This window comes from Callorhinus ursinus, unplaced genomic scaffold, assembly GCF_003265705.2.
Source record: "Callorhinus ursinus isolate GAN/ISIS: 27379988/994484 unplaced genomic scaffold, GSC_fseal_2.0 scaffold16, whole genome shotgun sequence".
Lineage (NCBI taxonomy): Eukaryota > Metazoa > Chordata > Mammalia > Carnivora > Otariidae > Callorhinus > Callorhinus ursinus.
The window spans coordinates 36,676,634-36,691,305 of NW_027397078.1; the positions used below are offsets into that span (position 1 = coordinate 36,676,634).

Consider the following 14,672-nt stretch of genomic DNA (forward strand, 5'->3'; position numbering starts at 1 on the left):
GACCTGGTTGACTTGGCTGACCAGAAAAGCATCCTCAGCGACCTCCCTTCTACCCAGTACGGCCCAGCAGTCACACCGAACTCTCGAAAGTCGATTGGCTGTTGTCCCTCCTTGGTGCCAAAGCCTCAGAGTCTCCCCTGCCCTCCTCTGAAGAAAACCCAAAACTCTTCCAGTGATCTGCTAGACCCTACGTGACCTGCAAAAGCTGCCCCCCCAACACACACACGCACACACGTGCTCACGTTCCTGAGGCCCAACTCCTACCTCTGTCCCCCTTGCTCACTCTGCTCTGTCCGTCACAGGCTCCTTGCATTGAGTGTGCCCCGGCCCTAGAGCGTCTACAGTTACTGTTCCCTCTGCCTGGGTAACTCCACCACCAGAGCCCAACGTCTTGCTTTCTCACTTCCTTAGAACTCTGCTGCGATGTCACCCTACAAAATGCCAGCTTCCCTACCCCAGTAGTCCCTACCCCCTGGCCAGAACCTCCGTCACCATCAGACCTACTTGGTACTTATTTGTGGCTTTGTCTGTCTCTGCCCCTCCACTAGAAGGTATGCTGACGAGGGCAGCCCCCAGTCTGTTTGGACCTGTCTGCCTGCCACTCCAGCATCTAAAACAATGCCGGGCACGTAGTAAGCGCTCACTAAAAACTTGCTGAAGGGATGACTGACCGTGCGGGCAGTCTCCATAAGGAGAGTATGCCGTTGCATCTCTGTTAGCGCGAGCTGAAGGCATGAGGGTCCTCAGCCTCTTTTCCTTGTAGGGGTCCTTGTCTTTACACTTGAGATCTTTGGATGCCCCGGGAGTGATGAAGATCAACTCATAGGGATCTACAGATATCTATATGTTGCTAATGAATTCAACGGCTAAATCGCCGATGCCTCAGTTTTTTTTAAAGATTTTTTTTTTATTTCTTCATTTGAGACACAGAGATACAGAGAGAGAGAGAGAGAGAGAGAGAGAGAGAGAGAATATGTGCAGGAGGAGAAGCAGGCCCCCTGCTGAGCAGGGAGCCCGATGCGGGGCTTGATGCCAGGACCCTGGGATCATGACCTGAGCCGAAGGCAGACGCTTAACCATCTGAGCCACCCAGGCGCCCCCCGCCCCCAGTCAGTTTTGAACAAGCCCTCCACAGGCTGCATGCTTGCCTAACTGTGGAAATGAACCACAGAAACATATTCCGATGGGAAAGCCTTGGAGAAATTCTGAATGAAGAAGGACAACCTCATTTACAGTACTAGAGAAAGAGCCCTAAAATTCACATCCTGCCCTGCAACAGCGACATCTTTTCCCGTGAGGAATACCCCATTAATAAGCATACACGTGGGTTTTTTGCTCCTGTCTAGAAATGATTGAACGAACACAGCCCAGATTTGGAGAGCCATTGAAGGTAAATAATAATCACTAGAGTGCTTCAGTAGGTTTTCAAAGATGATGGTGAACTCTTGATTTACCTTGAAGGTGCAGTGTGAGATACTTTGGGAGGTGAATTGAGGATGGCGATTTCAGAACCAAATCAAAGCAAGTGGTGAATCCCAAACACCCCTGTATGCGGCACAGAGTGTGAAGGAGCCTTGCGGCGCGTGGTCACGCACGGGCGTGCTGGGTTTTGATGCCTCTTTCCAAAGGAGAGCTGCGTCTGGGACCAGGGTGGCAGCACCATGTGCCGGAAAGAGCACGAGTTTTGGAGTCAGAGAGCTGGGTTCCGGTTTCTCATATAGACACCAGAATATGGCGTGTGATTACACATTCTCATATACACACCAGAAACTCGCTCGTCTTCAAGAGGGCCTGATGCATAACGGGTCCTCGAGAGATCCGCGATTCCTCTCATCTCCTCTCGTTCCACGCAGCACAAATACTCAATAAATAGCACACCTCTCTAGTGCAGGGGTCCACTTCTTTAAGGTTTAACTCACTTAGACCTCTTAGAGCAGAGTGTTATCAGCTGGTTTTGAATTCCTTTAATTGCGTGAGATTAATTTGCCCAGTTGGAGAAAAGTACAGCGGAGGGGTTGGTTTCTAAAGATGATGACCAGAACGAAATTATGTTTCCCCCACACAGAGACCGTTTAGGGGAAATATCAGTAGGGCGTTTGGGTACGAAGCACATAAAGCCGCACGTAAGGGTGCGGTTATCTTGTTCGTTGTATGATGTTTAAATCGCTCACGTTAAAATTATTTTAAATGGTGGCACCATTTACAAAATAGACAAGCAATGTAAGCCCTTCCTTTTGGAAATTATTAAATCGAAGGAGAAATAAAATGAGGCTTCATTTGAATGCAGTTCCTCAGACATTTCAAAGAGCTCTTTAGTAAATATGGAGAAAGGCAAGGCACTGCTACTCAGCGTTTGCGTTTTTTCTCTTGCGACTCCGTGTGTTAACCTTGCATCTTGTATCAGGGGAATAGTATAGGAAAGCCTATCTCAGTATGTGTGAATTTTCCTAAGTGGTTCCCAGCAGAGGAAAAACTCACGATGAGCCATCTAGTTATAAGGAAATAAGGGCAACTATTCTTTTCTTGGCTGTGAAAAGAGAGTAAACCCCCCCCCCAAAAAAAAAAAAAAACAGCCCGATCTGTGTCTAGCAAAGGAAAGAGGCATGTAAGCCATGATTCTGGCTCATCGTGAGTTTTTCCTCTGCTGGGAACCACTTATTGAGTCGTGCCAGTCAGGGGAAAAAAATACAGCCATTTCAGCAGTCTTTCCCTGCATCTGAGAGGTGTCAATCTAAAGGATAACGCATTGTCTTTTTACAAGCAAGGAGCGCAAATCCTGTTCAAAGCTTCTTTTGATTAAAATTTCTATTCACCTTCTGTCCATGTGATTATCAATGAACCAGCCTGATTTGCTTGTTTCTAACATATAAAAACTGAGACCTGGTTCACAAAAGTAAATGTCTTTTAATCTCTAAGGCTAATTTAAAAATCAGCGTTGAGCATGAAAATATTAAAGGTTTGAGAGACTAACTCTTTTCTTATATAAGAAAAACAAGAGAGAGGAAAGAGTCAGGGTAAGAAGTAAAGTGGTAATACTGTAAAGAAACATAACCAGTTATGCCTAGCCATACTTAAACCCAATTTTAAAAAACGAATTTAAATCAAGAATGATGCCAATTAGGAAGAAAAAGAAAATGTGTTTTTTTGTAATTAGTCTAATGAATTATTAAGACATCCGGGTTGTAGGATTTTGATTCCTGGAGATCCAAAAGAATGTTAGTCTGAAACAGTTTGGATCCGGGCTGTCTAATATATGCATTTGCCGCTACACAGGGCAAATCAGTCATAAACTCTGAACAAATTAAATCTGTGGCGGGGGAAAGAGGAAATGCCAATCGGATCACATGTGTGTGACGTGGTGACATTGCCCTTGGGGTTCAACATGGGCCATCAGGCATGTAACTTCTCAAATGCTCTACCCTGACTCTTTGGTTAACTATGAGCCAGATAATCATAACATACTGCTAATACAGGAAGTGAGTTTAAGGACAAGAAATTGATTTAATCACCAGCGTGTATCTTTTTTGTTTATTTTTAATTTTTATCAAAGTAATATATCTTCAAAGTACAAATATACTAAAGACTTGTAATAAAAACAGCCGTCCCCCTCCATTCTAGGAGCAATCATTTTCGACTTGTAAATATTTCCTCTGATATGTCCTTTCATAGTTCCCATAATATGCTTTTATTGCTCTTTCTTGGCTTATGAATTTTAGACCTTATCTTTCACATCCTGCACAGGGTCAGGAAGAAATGACCTCTCTTGCACCACCCTCTTCAGCCCACCCCACATCCTCCCCATAAAATTGTGTCAGTTAGGAACTGTGTTCACCTACGAACACAAACTCCAAAACACTGGCTCACACAAAGTAGCAATTTATCTTTCTCACAGAACATGAAGTTCAGGGTTCATTCGGAGACTCTAAGATGTCCCCGGGGAATCCAGGGTCCTTCTGTCTTAACTGTTTGCCAGCTTTACCACGGGTTCCATCCCTCTTGTGGTGACACAGCGGCCCCAGGCCCTCAGATACTGCATCCATACACCTGGTAGGGAAATTGGGATGGCTGAAGGGCAAACTGTGTGTCTCCTTTCAGAGCTTTCCCAGGAGCCCTCCCCAGCAGCTTCTATTAAATTTCCATAGGCCATACAGTGTCATAGCACCACCCACACTTGCCAGGTTGACTGAGAGATGTTCTTCAGCTGGGCACGTTTCTGCCACCAAATACACTGAAGTTCTGTTGGAAAGAAACAAGGGCAAGATGGATACCGGATCGGCTCCCGGGAGTCTCTGCCGCAAGATCTGTGTCAGAGATTGCTGCCAATCTAAGGAGTGTCCTAGGACTGGGCTTTTTTGTGTGCATTCTTTTGCTTTTCCTGGAATTAATAATAGTGTCGCCTTTTGCTTATATCCATGTGCACCTGTTCATCCTCAAATGTGATCTATCAGTATCATTTCTCCCCCTGGAGACCTCTGTCCAGGAGTCGTCCGTCTTTCTGCTACAGCTGAGATGGGGACCTTTCTAGAACTGCCACATCCATCATCTTTGCTTCTCTTTATGTTGGCTTCTCTGTTTTCTGAGTCCTGTTGGCTTGTCTTTCTTCGTTTAATTCCCTCCTTTTGCTAAAACACATCTTTGAGTAGATTCCAAAGAAGGAGTAGAAGGGATACAAAAATTTTGAGTCTTTCTATGAAAAAAAATTGCATTCTATCCTGACATTTGATGAATAGTATGATTTGGTATAGAATCGCCAGTTAGAGGTCATTTTTTCTCAAAAGTCTAGAGCTCCTACCTTCCAGTGTTGCAGTTGAGAAGCACATAATAAATCTACTAGCAAAACTTCATCATTTATAGAGAGGAGCGCCTTTTGCTGATGGCGGTTTTGAAATTATCGTTATTATTAGTTGCAACAATTCAGTAAACATTTATGGACTAATTGACCATAGAGTGTGTGCTTTTATATACAACAAGTCCATTGGCTAGGCTATGGGACCCCGTTATTCACTCAAACTCTAATCTAGGGGTTGCTGTGAAGGCATTTGTAGATGTGGTTAACAGCTATAATCAGCTGACTTTAAGTAGACTATCTTTTGAGAATGTGGGTGGGCCGCATCCAATCAGTTGAAGGCGTTAAGAGCAAAACTGAGGTTTCCCTGAGGAAGAAGAAATTTTGCCTCGGAACTGTAGGGTGAGCTCCTGCCAGCCTGCCCTACAGATGTCAGACTTACCAGTCCTCACAATCACATAAGCCAAGTCCTTGAAATAAATCTCAAGGTATATGTTATATATCCTACTGGTTCTATTTCTCTGGAGAACCCTGACTGATACAGGCCTCACCGACCTCAGAATCTAGGAAAGGGGTTAATGAGACAAGGAAAAAATACACTATTATAATAACGTTCTTTTTGCAAATTTAAGCACAAAATTGTAGCAAAAGAAGATGACTTGGAAATTGAAGAATTACTTTGGGGAAGTAGGATATTATTGGGTTGACATGAAGCAGAAGGTTTAATTGGGAGTGTAGAGGATATTTGACAGCGGGAGGAGTGTATAAAAACCATGTCCAAGTTCATGCATAAACCTTTACCAGATTACTAAGAGAAAGATAATGAAGGATCAGCCATACTTAATCTGTCAACAGAAACTAGGAAATGTCAAAATATTTCACCTCTAAAAGCAGAGAATTATTAAATAGTTAAGCTGTGATTACAATTTTAAATAGCATGATTTGTTTTAATTCCTTAATTTTCAAGCGAGGAAATACCAAGTTCAATGTATTGAAAACCCTGACGGGTGACCAGTTAGTCAGCTCTGTCCTGTCTGCAAGTCTGCCCTTACGGTACGTTCTCCAAAACCATTTCTCACGGTGTGTCTATTTTTTCCATTTTTGTATTCACAGATTTCTTTCCTTCTTTCCAGAGTCTGTCATCCAAAACGCTCATACAAGCAATAGTTAGAAAAAAACTTTCCCACTCATGATTTCATCTGTCTTGGTCCATCAGGTTGCTGCCACAAAGCACCACAGACTAGGGGACTTATGAACAACAGACGTTTATTTCTCACATTCTGGAGGATGGAAGTCCCAGATCAGGGTGCGGGCACTTTGGGTGGAAAGTTAAGAGCCCACTTCGTGCTTCAGACAGCTGTCTTCTTGCTGTGCCCTCCCGAGGCGAAGGGGCGAGACAGCTCAGTGGGGTCTCTTTTACAAGGACCTAGTCCCATTCATGAGGCTCCACCTTCATGACCTAATCGCCTTCCAAAGATAGCACCCCACCTCCTAATACCATCACGTTAGGGGTTAGGATCTCAACATTTGCATTTTGGGGGAACACAAACATTCGGTCCCTAATTTGCCCAACTGTCCCCTGAAAAATTTGGGCTTAGCGATGGCAGTTGGTTTACTTGAAGTCCATCAGCGAGTTTACCGGCCACATTGACACCAAAAACGGACTCCAAATTGCATCTATGACCCGTGCTTCTGGTACGCCACGTTGCCTCCATCAACCAACTCAAAGAAACTGGCTCCATGAGCACCTACGCCCAATGAGTAGAAACTTGTTGCTTTTTTGTGACCTCCTGTAAGAATTATAGGTGGGACTTTCTTTCTTTTTTTCTTTTTCTGAGCAGGGCCTTGTGTCGTTGTCGACTTAAACTACCTTCACTAATTACCTCAAGTACAGTATTCCTCAGATTTTCCTCTGCCGCCATAAGTACAAAGCAACTGGGTTTCTGGAACCTCTGCAGGAGACGAAATACACTCTTTTCATAGACCCCAAAGACTGCACTTGCACCAAGCACACCTCCCAGGTGGCTGACTAGGCAACTTCAGCTTGGTTTTCACTGACTTTCAATGATGTGTCCTGACACATATTTCAATAAACTATACAAAGTTACTGATAGTCAACCACGATTTACTTACACAAATGCTAATCCTGTATGCTTTGACCCTAATGGAACACAGAATGAGGTGGTGCCGGTCCTGCTAGCTCTCCTGTGAGGTGCCATGCCCATGCCCAGCCATATCCAGGAGGGCCTGCCTAGGGCCACCCGCCCAGGCACCTATGTGACACTTACTGTGCAGGTCTGTTTATAACCAAACCTGCACATAACCACACAGGACTGTTGCCTAGCTACCTTACACTACAACATGCCTTCAGCCGTCATTTGCACACACGGGTTTTTTTTTTTTTTTGAAAGATTTTATTTATTTATTTGAGAGCAAGTGAGAGAGAGAGGGAGGGAGAGAGAGAGAGAGAGAGAGAGAGACTGAGGCGGGGGGGGCAGAGGTAGAGGGAGAAGCAGACTCCTCGCCGAGCAGGGAGCCTGATGTGGGGCTCGATCCCAGGACCCTGAGATCATGACCTGAGCCGAAGGCAGACGCCTAACCGACTGAGCCACCCAGGCGCCCTGCACACACTGCTAATCACACGCTGCGGAAGAGGACATCTTCTCCTTTGGGGAAGCGAGTGTCTTTACTTGTTTCACTTTACTTGCTTACACTGTTCCCCATAAGTGGATCTCATGCTCACTTAGTGGACAACCCCCAAGGGGCCATTTATTTCATTAGAAGTTTTAAAAATTATATTTGTTTATTTATGAATGAAAAAGACTTCATTTTTTACACCATCCTCTTTCTTTAGGCGTTTCCTGGACACTTCTGGAGACAGCACACTTTACAACAGAAAGCAGAGTTAGTCTGATCCCAAACCCTTGATTCCTGGTATAGCAATTTATAACAAGAAGATCTTGGGTTATTTACCTTGCTTCACAGATCTCATCTGTTCATCAGAGCCCGACAATGGTGATGTCTACTTTTTGGTATTTTGGTGCAGAGTAAATGGCGCACGTTTGTGAAGAACCTGGCCATACGCTTGGCTCACAGTAGGCACTCGTAAGTGGCGTTTGTTAATGACGCCACCATTAGCATTCCTGGCTTAGTGCATAACGAGAAGATGGTAGAGATGACCATCATCAGTGACTGTCTTGCTTACTGGTGGAAATGCCCTTCCATAGACTTCACGGCGGTTACTGTATATACTCCTCCTGGAGATCTTGGGAACCTATTATAGCTGATAGAATGTGCAAGTATGTGGATGCAAAAGCGTGGGATGCCTTCATATAGAAACATAAAAACTATGGTGTCTCACAAATATGTCCATGAAGTTGAGGTTCTGTTTTAGAAGGCTGGCTTCTGGTCTTTCACTCTGGGCTGTTTATGGTGCTCAGCTGTGGGAGTGTTAGGATGGAAGACGGCATTGTGCTTATTGTTTTCGTAAGTACAGAACAGATATGACATTATGGTAAAACGGTAACAGTCAGAGCTTGAGTTTCTATGAGAGTCTTTTCCCTTCCTCGCTGTGGCGGTGGCAGCAGTCAGATGGGTGTCCATGTCTCGGGGAAGCTGCCCGTTGCCTTGCGTTTGCTCCCCGCACACGTTGGTTGACCACCTACCGCTCAGCAGGTACGGCGCTGGTGGCTGGGGTTGCAAGGGTGAATGGGACGCCGTTCTTGCCCTTGAGAGTGTCGTGGTCTAACAGGAGAGAGAGACTCGAGAGCAGAGGATGACAGTATCCCGTGGAAGTGCCAGGAGAGGTGTATCGTGGTTGGCTCAAGCCGGGGATTACCATCTCCTGATTCGGCACCACTCTTTCCAACTCTGTGTTCAGTGCCCTGACCACAGGGTGGGAAAGGAGGGAGTATTCACAGCATGGAAACTGGCAAAGGCTACTACAGATCTTGGCTTTTTTTTTTCTTTCCTGAGAGCTGGTTGTTAAACATTTACCAGCCCACCACCAGGTGTCTATGACTGCTTTATGAGCTTAGCGGAGGGAAGGGGTCAATTTGTCTTGGGTGTTGGGGAAAGCACAGAAGAGGGGTGACATGTGACCTTGTAGGATGGTAGGGGAGTGGGCTAAAGGAGAGGAAGGATGGCTGAAACTTGGAAAGGGCACAGTGATGGCGAGAGGAAATCCCAGCTCATGTTTCCCTTTGAGATGATTTAACTCAGGTGATACTGAATGGTGGCAGCTCTGGGTAGCTCCCTATGTCCTGGGGCTGAGGGCATACCTAGGGCAGGAACAGGTGCAGTATATCTCAAAGTGAATCAGAGTCCTTTGATGGCGGGGGGCGGGCAAAATGCGGATTCCCAGGCTCCTCCTCAAACCAACGAATCAGATTCTCTTGGAACAAGAGCGGGGGTTTTGGGATTTGCATTTTTAACAGTCTCCCCAGAAGTTTTCTTGCACACTGTAGCTTGAGAACCAATATTTCAGAGCTGGTACATCCACGGTTCTCAGTCTGGCGTGATTTTACACCCCCCCCCCCGAGGACATTTGGTAATCGGTTATTATTGATTGTCATGGCTGTGAGAAAGCCCCGGGCATCCAGTGGGCCGAGACCGGGGTGCTGCTCAACATCCCACAACGTACAGCTCAGCACCCTCCGCGGAGAATGATCCGACCCCAAATGGCAATAGTGCTGAGGTGGGTCTAGGTCATAATGAAGGGCTCCGAAATAAGTACAAGTCAGCTTGAGTCACCAGGTGGGCCCTTCGCCTACTAAGGTGGAGGGTTGGTGGGGGGTTATGGACCTCCGGGTCCAGATATTGGGCTGCTGAGTTTTCAGAGAACGGGGCAGAGTTGGTAACTACTAAGCCCATGTAGATGACACTCTTGAAACTGCCCAGTCATGATCTGCTAAGTTATTTTTGCCTCTCATACGAGAATTTAAAAATATTCACTGAATTAGCCTCACAAAATTTTGGCCACTTCTTTGGGAAACAAAATACACCACAGGTGCTACACAAAGTAGTCTTTGCTCGACTTGCCCTTTTTTTGAAATCCAAAGGTAGATTTGCATTGAAATCACACTGGCTAAGAGTCGAATAAAGTCGCTGCTTATGTGGAGTCAAGAAAGCCCACCTTGGGAATTCTTTTTAAGTCTGGGTTTAAAGTTTATACGAAGCCAGCTGGCTTTCCTCCCATCCTACTGAGATGATGGCCAGCTAGTCCCTGCTCTTAAGGTCACCGGATCCGCTCTGTTGGTAAGGTGAGCCGTGGTGAAAGGTAGATGCGCTTACCTTAGAAATAGTCTTCTTGACGACACATCCATGTTTCTTTTTTCTAATAACAGTATTATCTGAAATTATGCCTTGGGCCCTCAACAGATGATAAAGATTCTTGGTCATCTGTTGTGTTTCAATAGATTTGTGTGTAAGTTCCCATTTAGATTTGTTTTGTTTTGTTTTGTTTTTAGCCTGGGTATACCATTCATCTCTATGGAAAAGAGGTGGGTGCCACCCTCCCCCCAAGGTGCTCTGCATAACAATTTGGTTTCCTCCCCAGTGGCTTTGCCGAGGTAGGACTTCGGGGCAAGATACCCTTTTCAAAAGAGATGGTCGGGTCCTGAATGTTGCCCTTTCCTGGCTGAAATAGTCGTGCCCCTTCCAAATGCTTTCGTGCTTTTAGGGCGCTCCTAAAAGGCAAAGGCCTTAAGGCCCGAAGCTAGTTAGTTAGGCTTTGAGCCGACCCGAGCAGCGAGGTAAGACTAGAACTCATCCTTTACTTTGGGAGCAGTGTTTCCAGCTGCTTCCAGCCATTTAAATCCCGAAAGCTCTCTAATCCTGGCGGAGGCAGGCTTTCTAGCTCCCAGGACCCACCCCTTCCTCCTGATTGGCGGGGCTCCTCCGGGGCCCGAGGCAGCCACCTACGACGTCTCTGAGACCCGATTTGAAATAAGAGCCAGGCGGTCCTCGCTTCCCCGAGCCCGACTTTTCATAGGCTGGGAAGAAAAGCTGGAGAAACTTGACATTGTCTTGGGCAGAGTGCGTGTAGCAACAGATCAAAGGAAAAGGAAGAAAACGTGCTCTTTGCTGCCTGTGGATCTCACTGAGTTGCTTTTGTCTTGCGGGCTTCTGTTGGGTTTGGTGTTTCCCCTCTGAAGAGCGCGGCGTGGGCTCCGAGGCAGCTCGCTCCCTGCCGGATGGGTCATGGAATTCTAAACATGAGGCAGGTAAGCGCCGGGGGCTGCACAGGCGTGTGGAGAGGGAGGGTGCAGCCTGGGACCCCGGCGATGGTACTCCGGAGAGCTTGCCGGATTGGCAGATGCCTGTGCAACTCCGTCCATTTGGCGTAAAGACGGGGCTGCATTTTCCTAAGGGAACCGAAGAAGCCGATTTTCTGAGGGCCCCCCCACCCCTCTACCCCCTCCCCACTTTGCCTCTAATTGTGATTGGTGATGTCAGCCAGTCATTGTAAAGGGCTTAAAAGCGGTTTGTAGAATATGTAAATCAATTCCAGTTTGCAGTCGCTGGAATGTATTGTGCAGGATCCATCTCAGGCTTTTAGCCTCTATCCTGTGCTTTATGGATTAGACTAAAGATAACTGAATATCCTGAAAAAGAATTACACGGGGCGTCTGATCTCATTTTGGCTTCTCATCCTGAGCACTTAACTGTGTTTATGGCTGAGAAGGCGGAACCAGCCTGAAGTGAGCACAGACAGTCCTTCCAGAAAAATGCAGATTTATTTTTCTGTTCTAGCGGTTTTGAAACTGTGTTGCTCCCGGACGTGAGAAGACAACCCTGAAGCAGTGAGCTGAGAAAGGCTTGGGAAGACTTAAAATCAGTCTTTGAAAGGAATTCTAAGCGGGCAGCTTCTTCCGTGGCTTCGGGGCAGAATGATAAAATTCCCTATCAGAGAAGGCAGGGAGGTTTATAGCTTTACTAGTAAGAAAGGAAAAGAAAAAAGTGGGTGTACGAAGCCAAAAAAAAAGGGTGTGATTTACAACTTATTCAAACTTATGGAAGACTCTTATGTCAATATGTAAATATCAAGATCACTACTCACAGAAAGGGAAGACAAGATTGGAAAAACATGCTGGGAGGCTGGCAAGGGCAGAGAATTACCAGAGGAGTGTTAATTGCTTTTGCCAGCTCTCAATGAATCTGGGTGGGAAAAGTTAGCATCTGTATTACCACCAAAAAAACCTCTTCACTTTTTTTTTTCTAAATGGGTTCAGCACCCGCCACCCCGAGCTCTTTGGGGGAGGTGATTTGCATAGGAAGCAAACTTTCCTTTTTGGGGCCAGGGCTAGGGGTTTAGAACTTTCTGTCCGTTTCCTGCCGCCTCGGGAGGTGGTGCAGAGCCCCCCCGCCCCACCCCCGCAACAGACGGGCGCCAGGACCCTCTGCTGATTGCTCCCTAAGCAAGCGTGGTTGGCAAGTTGCTGTGAGTGCACACAAGCCCGTTTAGACAAACAAGTGCGGTGTGTGTTTTCAATGAATTGCCCTTGCCTTGCTGGACATTGGGGCCGAGGCTGAGTTTCTTTCAGTTCTGCAAACCCACAAGCGACCCCATTCCTTTTATGCCGAGCAGTCGGATGGGTGGGGGAGAAGGAGCAAGAAGCCCAAATGGAAAGGATCTAAAAGGAAAAAGAGGAGTGCAAAGCAATTTCGACAAAGGTCCTTAGCTGGAACAAAGAAGTCATTTGATCCTGTGCAGGGCCACCTGTCCTCTCCTTGGTGGTGTCTGAGCTCAGTTTTCAGAATCCCTGTTCCCACACAATCCCTGTGGGACGGTGGCACTCCCCGTGCCTGATGCCAGAGGCATGCTGTCCGTCTTGGCATGATTTCCCCCATGCCTGGCGCGTCGTGGCATTCGAGTGAATTGGAATTCAGCCCGGTATTGAAGTTTTAAGGGTACCCATGTAATAACTCCTTTGTCATTTAGTGAATGAGCGGCTTTTTAACCCTCTGACTCTGTGTGTCTCGTAATTTTTTGGCCTGTTCCGAGGGGGTGGGGGGCTGTGGGTAGGCGGAAGGGGGAGAGAGGGGGAGAGTCACTGCTCGTCCAAAGAATAGGGGGCAGTCCAGCGTTTCAAGCATCTCACACCTTGTTCCACAGCGGCTGTGGAGGGGCTGAGGTGGTGGAGTTACTGGTGTGGATTAAGCCTGACTTTGTTTGAGTTTCTCTTGGGGCAAACTGTTGCGTCCAGGCTGGGTGAATCGCACCCACCAGCCGATCTGCCACCCCAGCCCGGCAGCCCCGGCCGGATTCGCAGCATTAACTATCAAACCGGTCCGTGTGTCATCAGCTCGGCAAAGAAATCCAATCTCCTCGCTGAGGAGTGATCCGTCCCCAGGGCTGCACAATGCGGAACAATGGTGTGGCAGCCAAGAGACCCCTGCCACGTACTAGGTATATCAGGTAGCCGGGAGCCGCCAGCAGAATGAGAAAGCTGCCTGCCTGGAGAGGAGATTCAGAGGGGTTCTGCTCTCTGCCAGGGTGGCAGGAAAAAAAAAAAAAAAAAGAAAAAACGCATAGAAGGTTAATATTATTTGAGGGTTCCTAAGGTTACGCTGAGTGAGGACAAAAGAAAAGTGTAAACCTGATTTGCCTCTATCAGGAAGTAATTTCAAAGCATGTGCCAATCTTTCTCCGCACTCTGATCATAAATGGGAAACTTTCCTGAAACTTCCTTGAGAAGGAATTTGCTGTGTTCCCAGGCGAAAGGAAAGGCATGGCCACCTGTTGTGGAGGCCCAGCCAAAAACAACAGGTTTGCCTGTGGCATTCTCACAACTGCAAATGTCCTCCCCAAATAGCGCACCGCTCATTGTCCCTGCGCTGGAGAAGAACAAGTAATTCTGTCTCAAGCTAGAAAGAAAGAAGGGCAGCTTCTCCAGACAAAACTGCCTACCGGACCTCTTTTGCGTTTTTAATATCCTGATGACTTCCCAAAACGCTCCAAGGGAAGAAGGCGCACACTCTCTTATCTCCGATCGACTAAAACAGATCCTTGCCTTTTGCCTTAGAGTGTGAAGAGGGCAAAGGAGGTAGTTAGCCAGTGCTTTAAGCAGCTGCTCAATTCTTGCAAGGCTAGCGTGGTCCTATTACAAGGAAGCTGTGACTGGCCTGTTTTGCATTCTTCGGATTGGAATTAAAATGCCCAAGGACATCTGGTTTCATAATGAATGTCTTTGTATTAATCTTTCCTTTGAGGATTAGAAAGTCCTTTAGGAACATGAGCTATTTATTTTCTGTCACATCCCCAGGAGAGAACGAGGTGGCAGTTCGATCCTCAGTGAGCAAATGCTGAGGTGAAGGCAGAGAACGGGCAGGCAAAGTATAAAGATAGGCAGCAGCTTAGGTGCAGTTCTGAGGAGGAGTCCTACCCACTCCGAGAGGCAGGCTACCTGTGCGCACGAGGCTTGGAATTCGAAGTGATAGGGCTTAAAACAGGACTCTGCTACAGCATCCCTTGTTCTTACGATTCTGTAACCAACACGTTAGTGTCCCGAGTATGTTTTATGGTGTCCTCCGTTTGAAAGTCAAGCCTGTAGAAGTTGAAAAGGCATTTCTGTTCTCATTTGTCCCAACATTGAGATAGAAAGATACTGTAACTAGCCGGAATTTAAAATATGTATCTGAGAAATGTTCCCTTTCAACAGCTGTTTCAAGTTTTTGCACGTGGTTTGGAGGTCGGTGTGGAGGTCCAGCGTCTTCAACATCCGTTGAAATGTTCGTGTCTTCTCTGCTATCTCTCCTTTGCAGGGAATGTTAGAATCACAAGACTTGCTGTCAGATTCAAGATTCTTATTGGTCATTTTGAAATATTCAAGTTGGCTTTTCCTTGCCATTCGTTATGACATGCGTTCGTAGTTTGCTTGGCTGG

The 14,672-nt window shown here is 46.6% G+C and overlaps 1 protein-coding gene across 8 annotated transcripts in view; it reads left to right on the plus strand.

Moving 5' to 3' along the window:
* MID1 (midline 1) overlaps positions 1–14,672 on the plus strand; it is a 591,209-nt gene that overhangs the window by 420,912 nt on the left and 155,625 nt on the right. The window contains exon 1 of one of the 8 annotated variants that reach the window (XM_073902109.1): positions 10,787–11,010. The exons of the other annotated variants lie outside the window; for them this stretch is intronic. The gene's annotated coding sequence lies outside the window, so the exon portion shown is untranslated. Of the gene's footprint in view, positions 1–10,786; positions 11,011–14,672 lie in introns of those variants that run through there. 8 annotated transcript variants of the gene reach the window in all.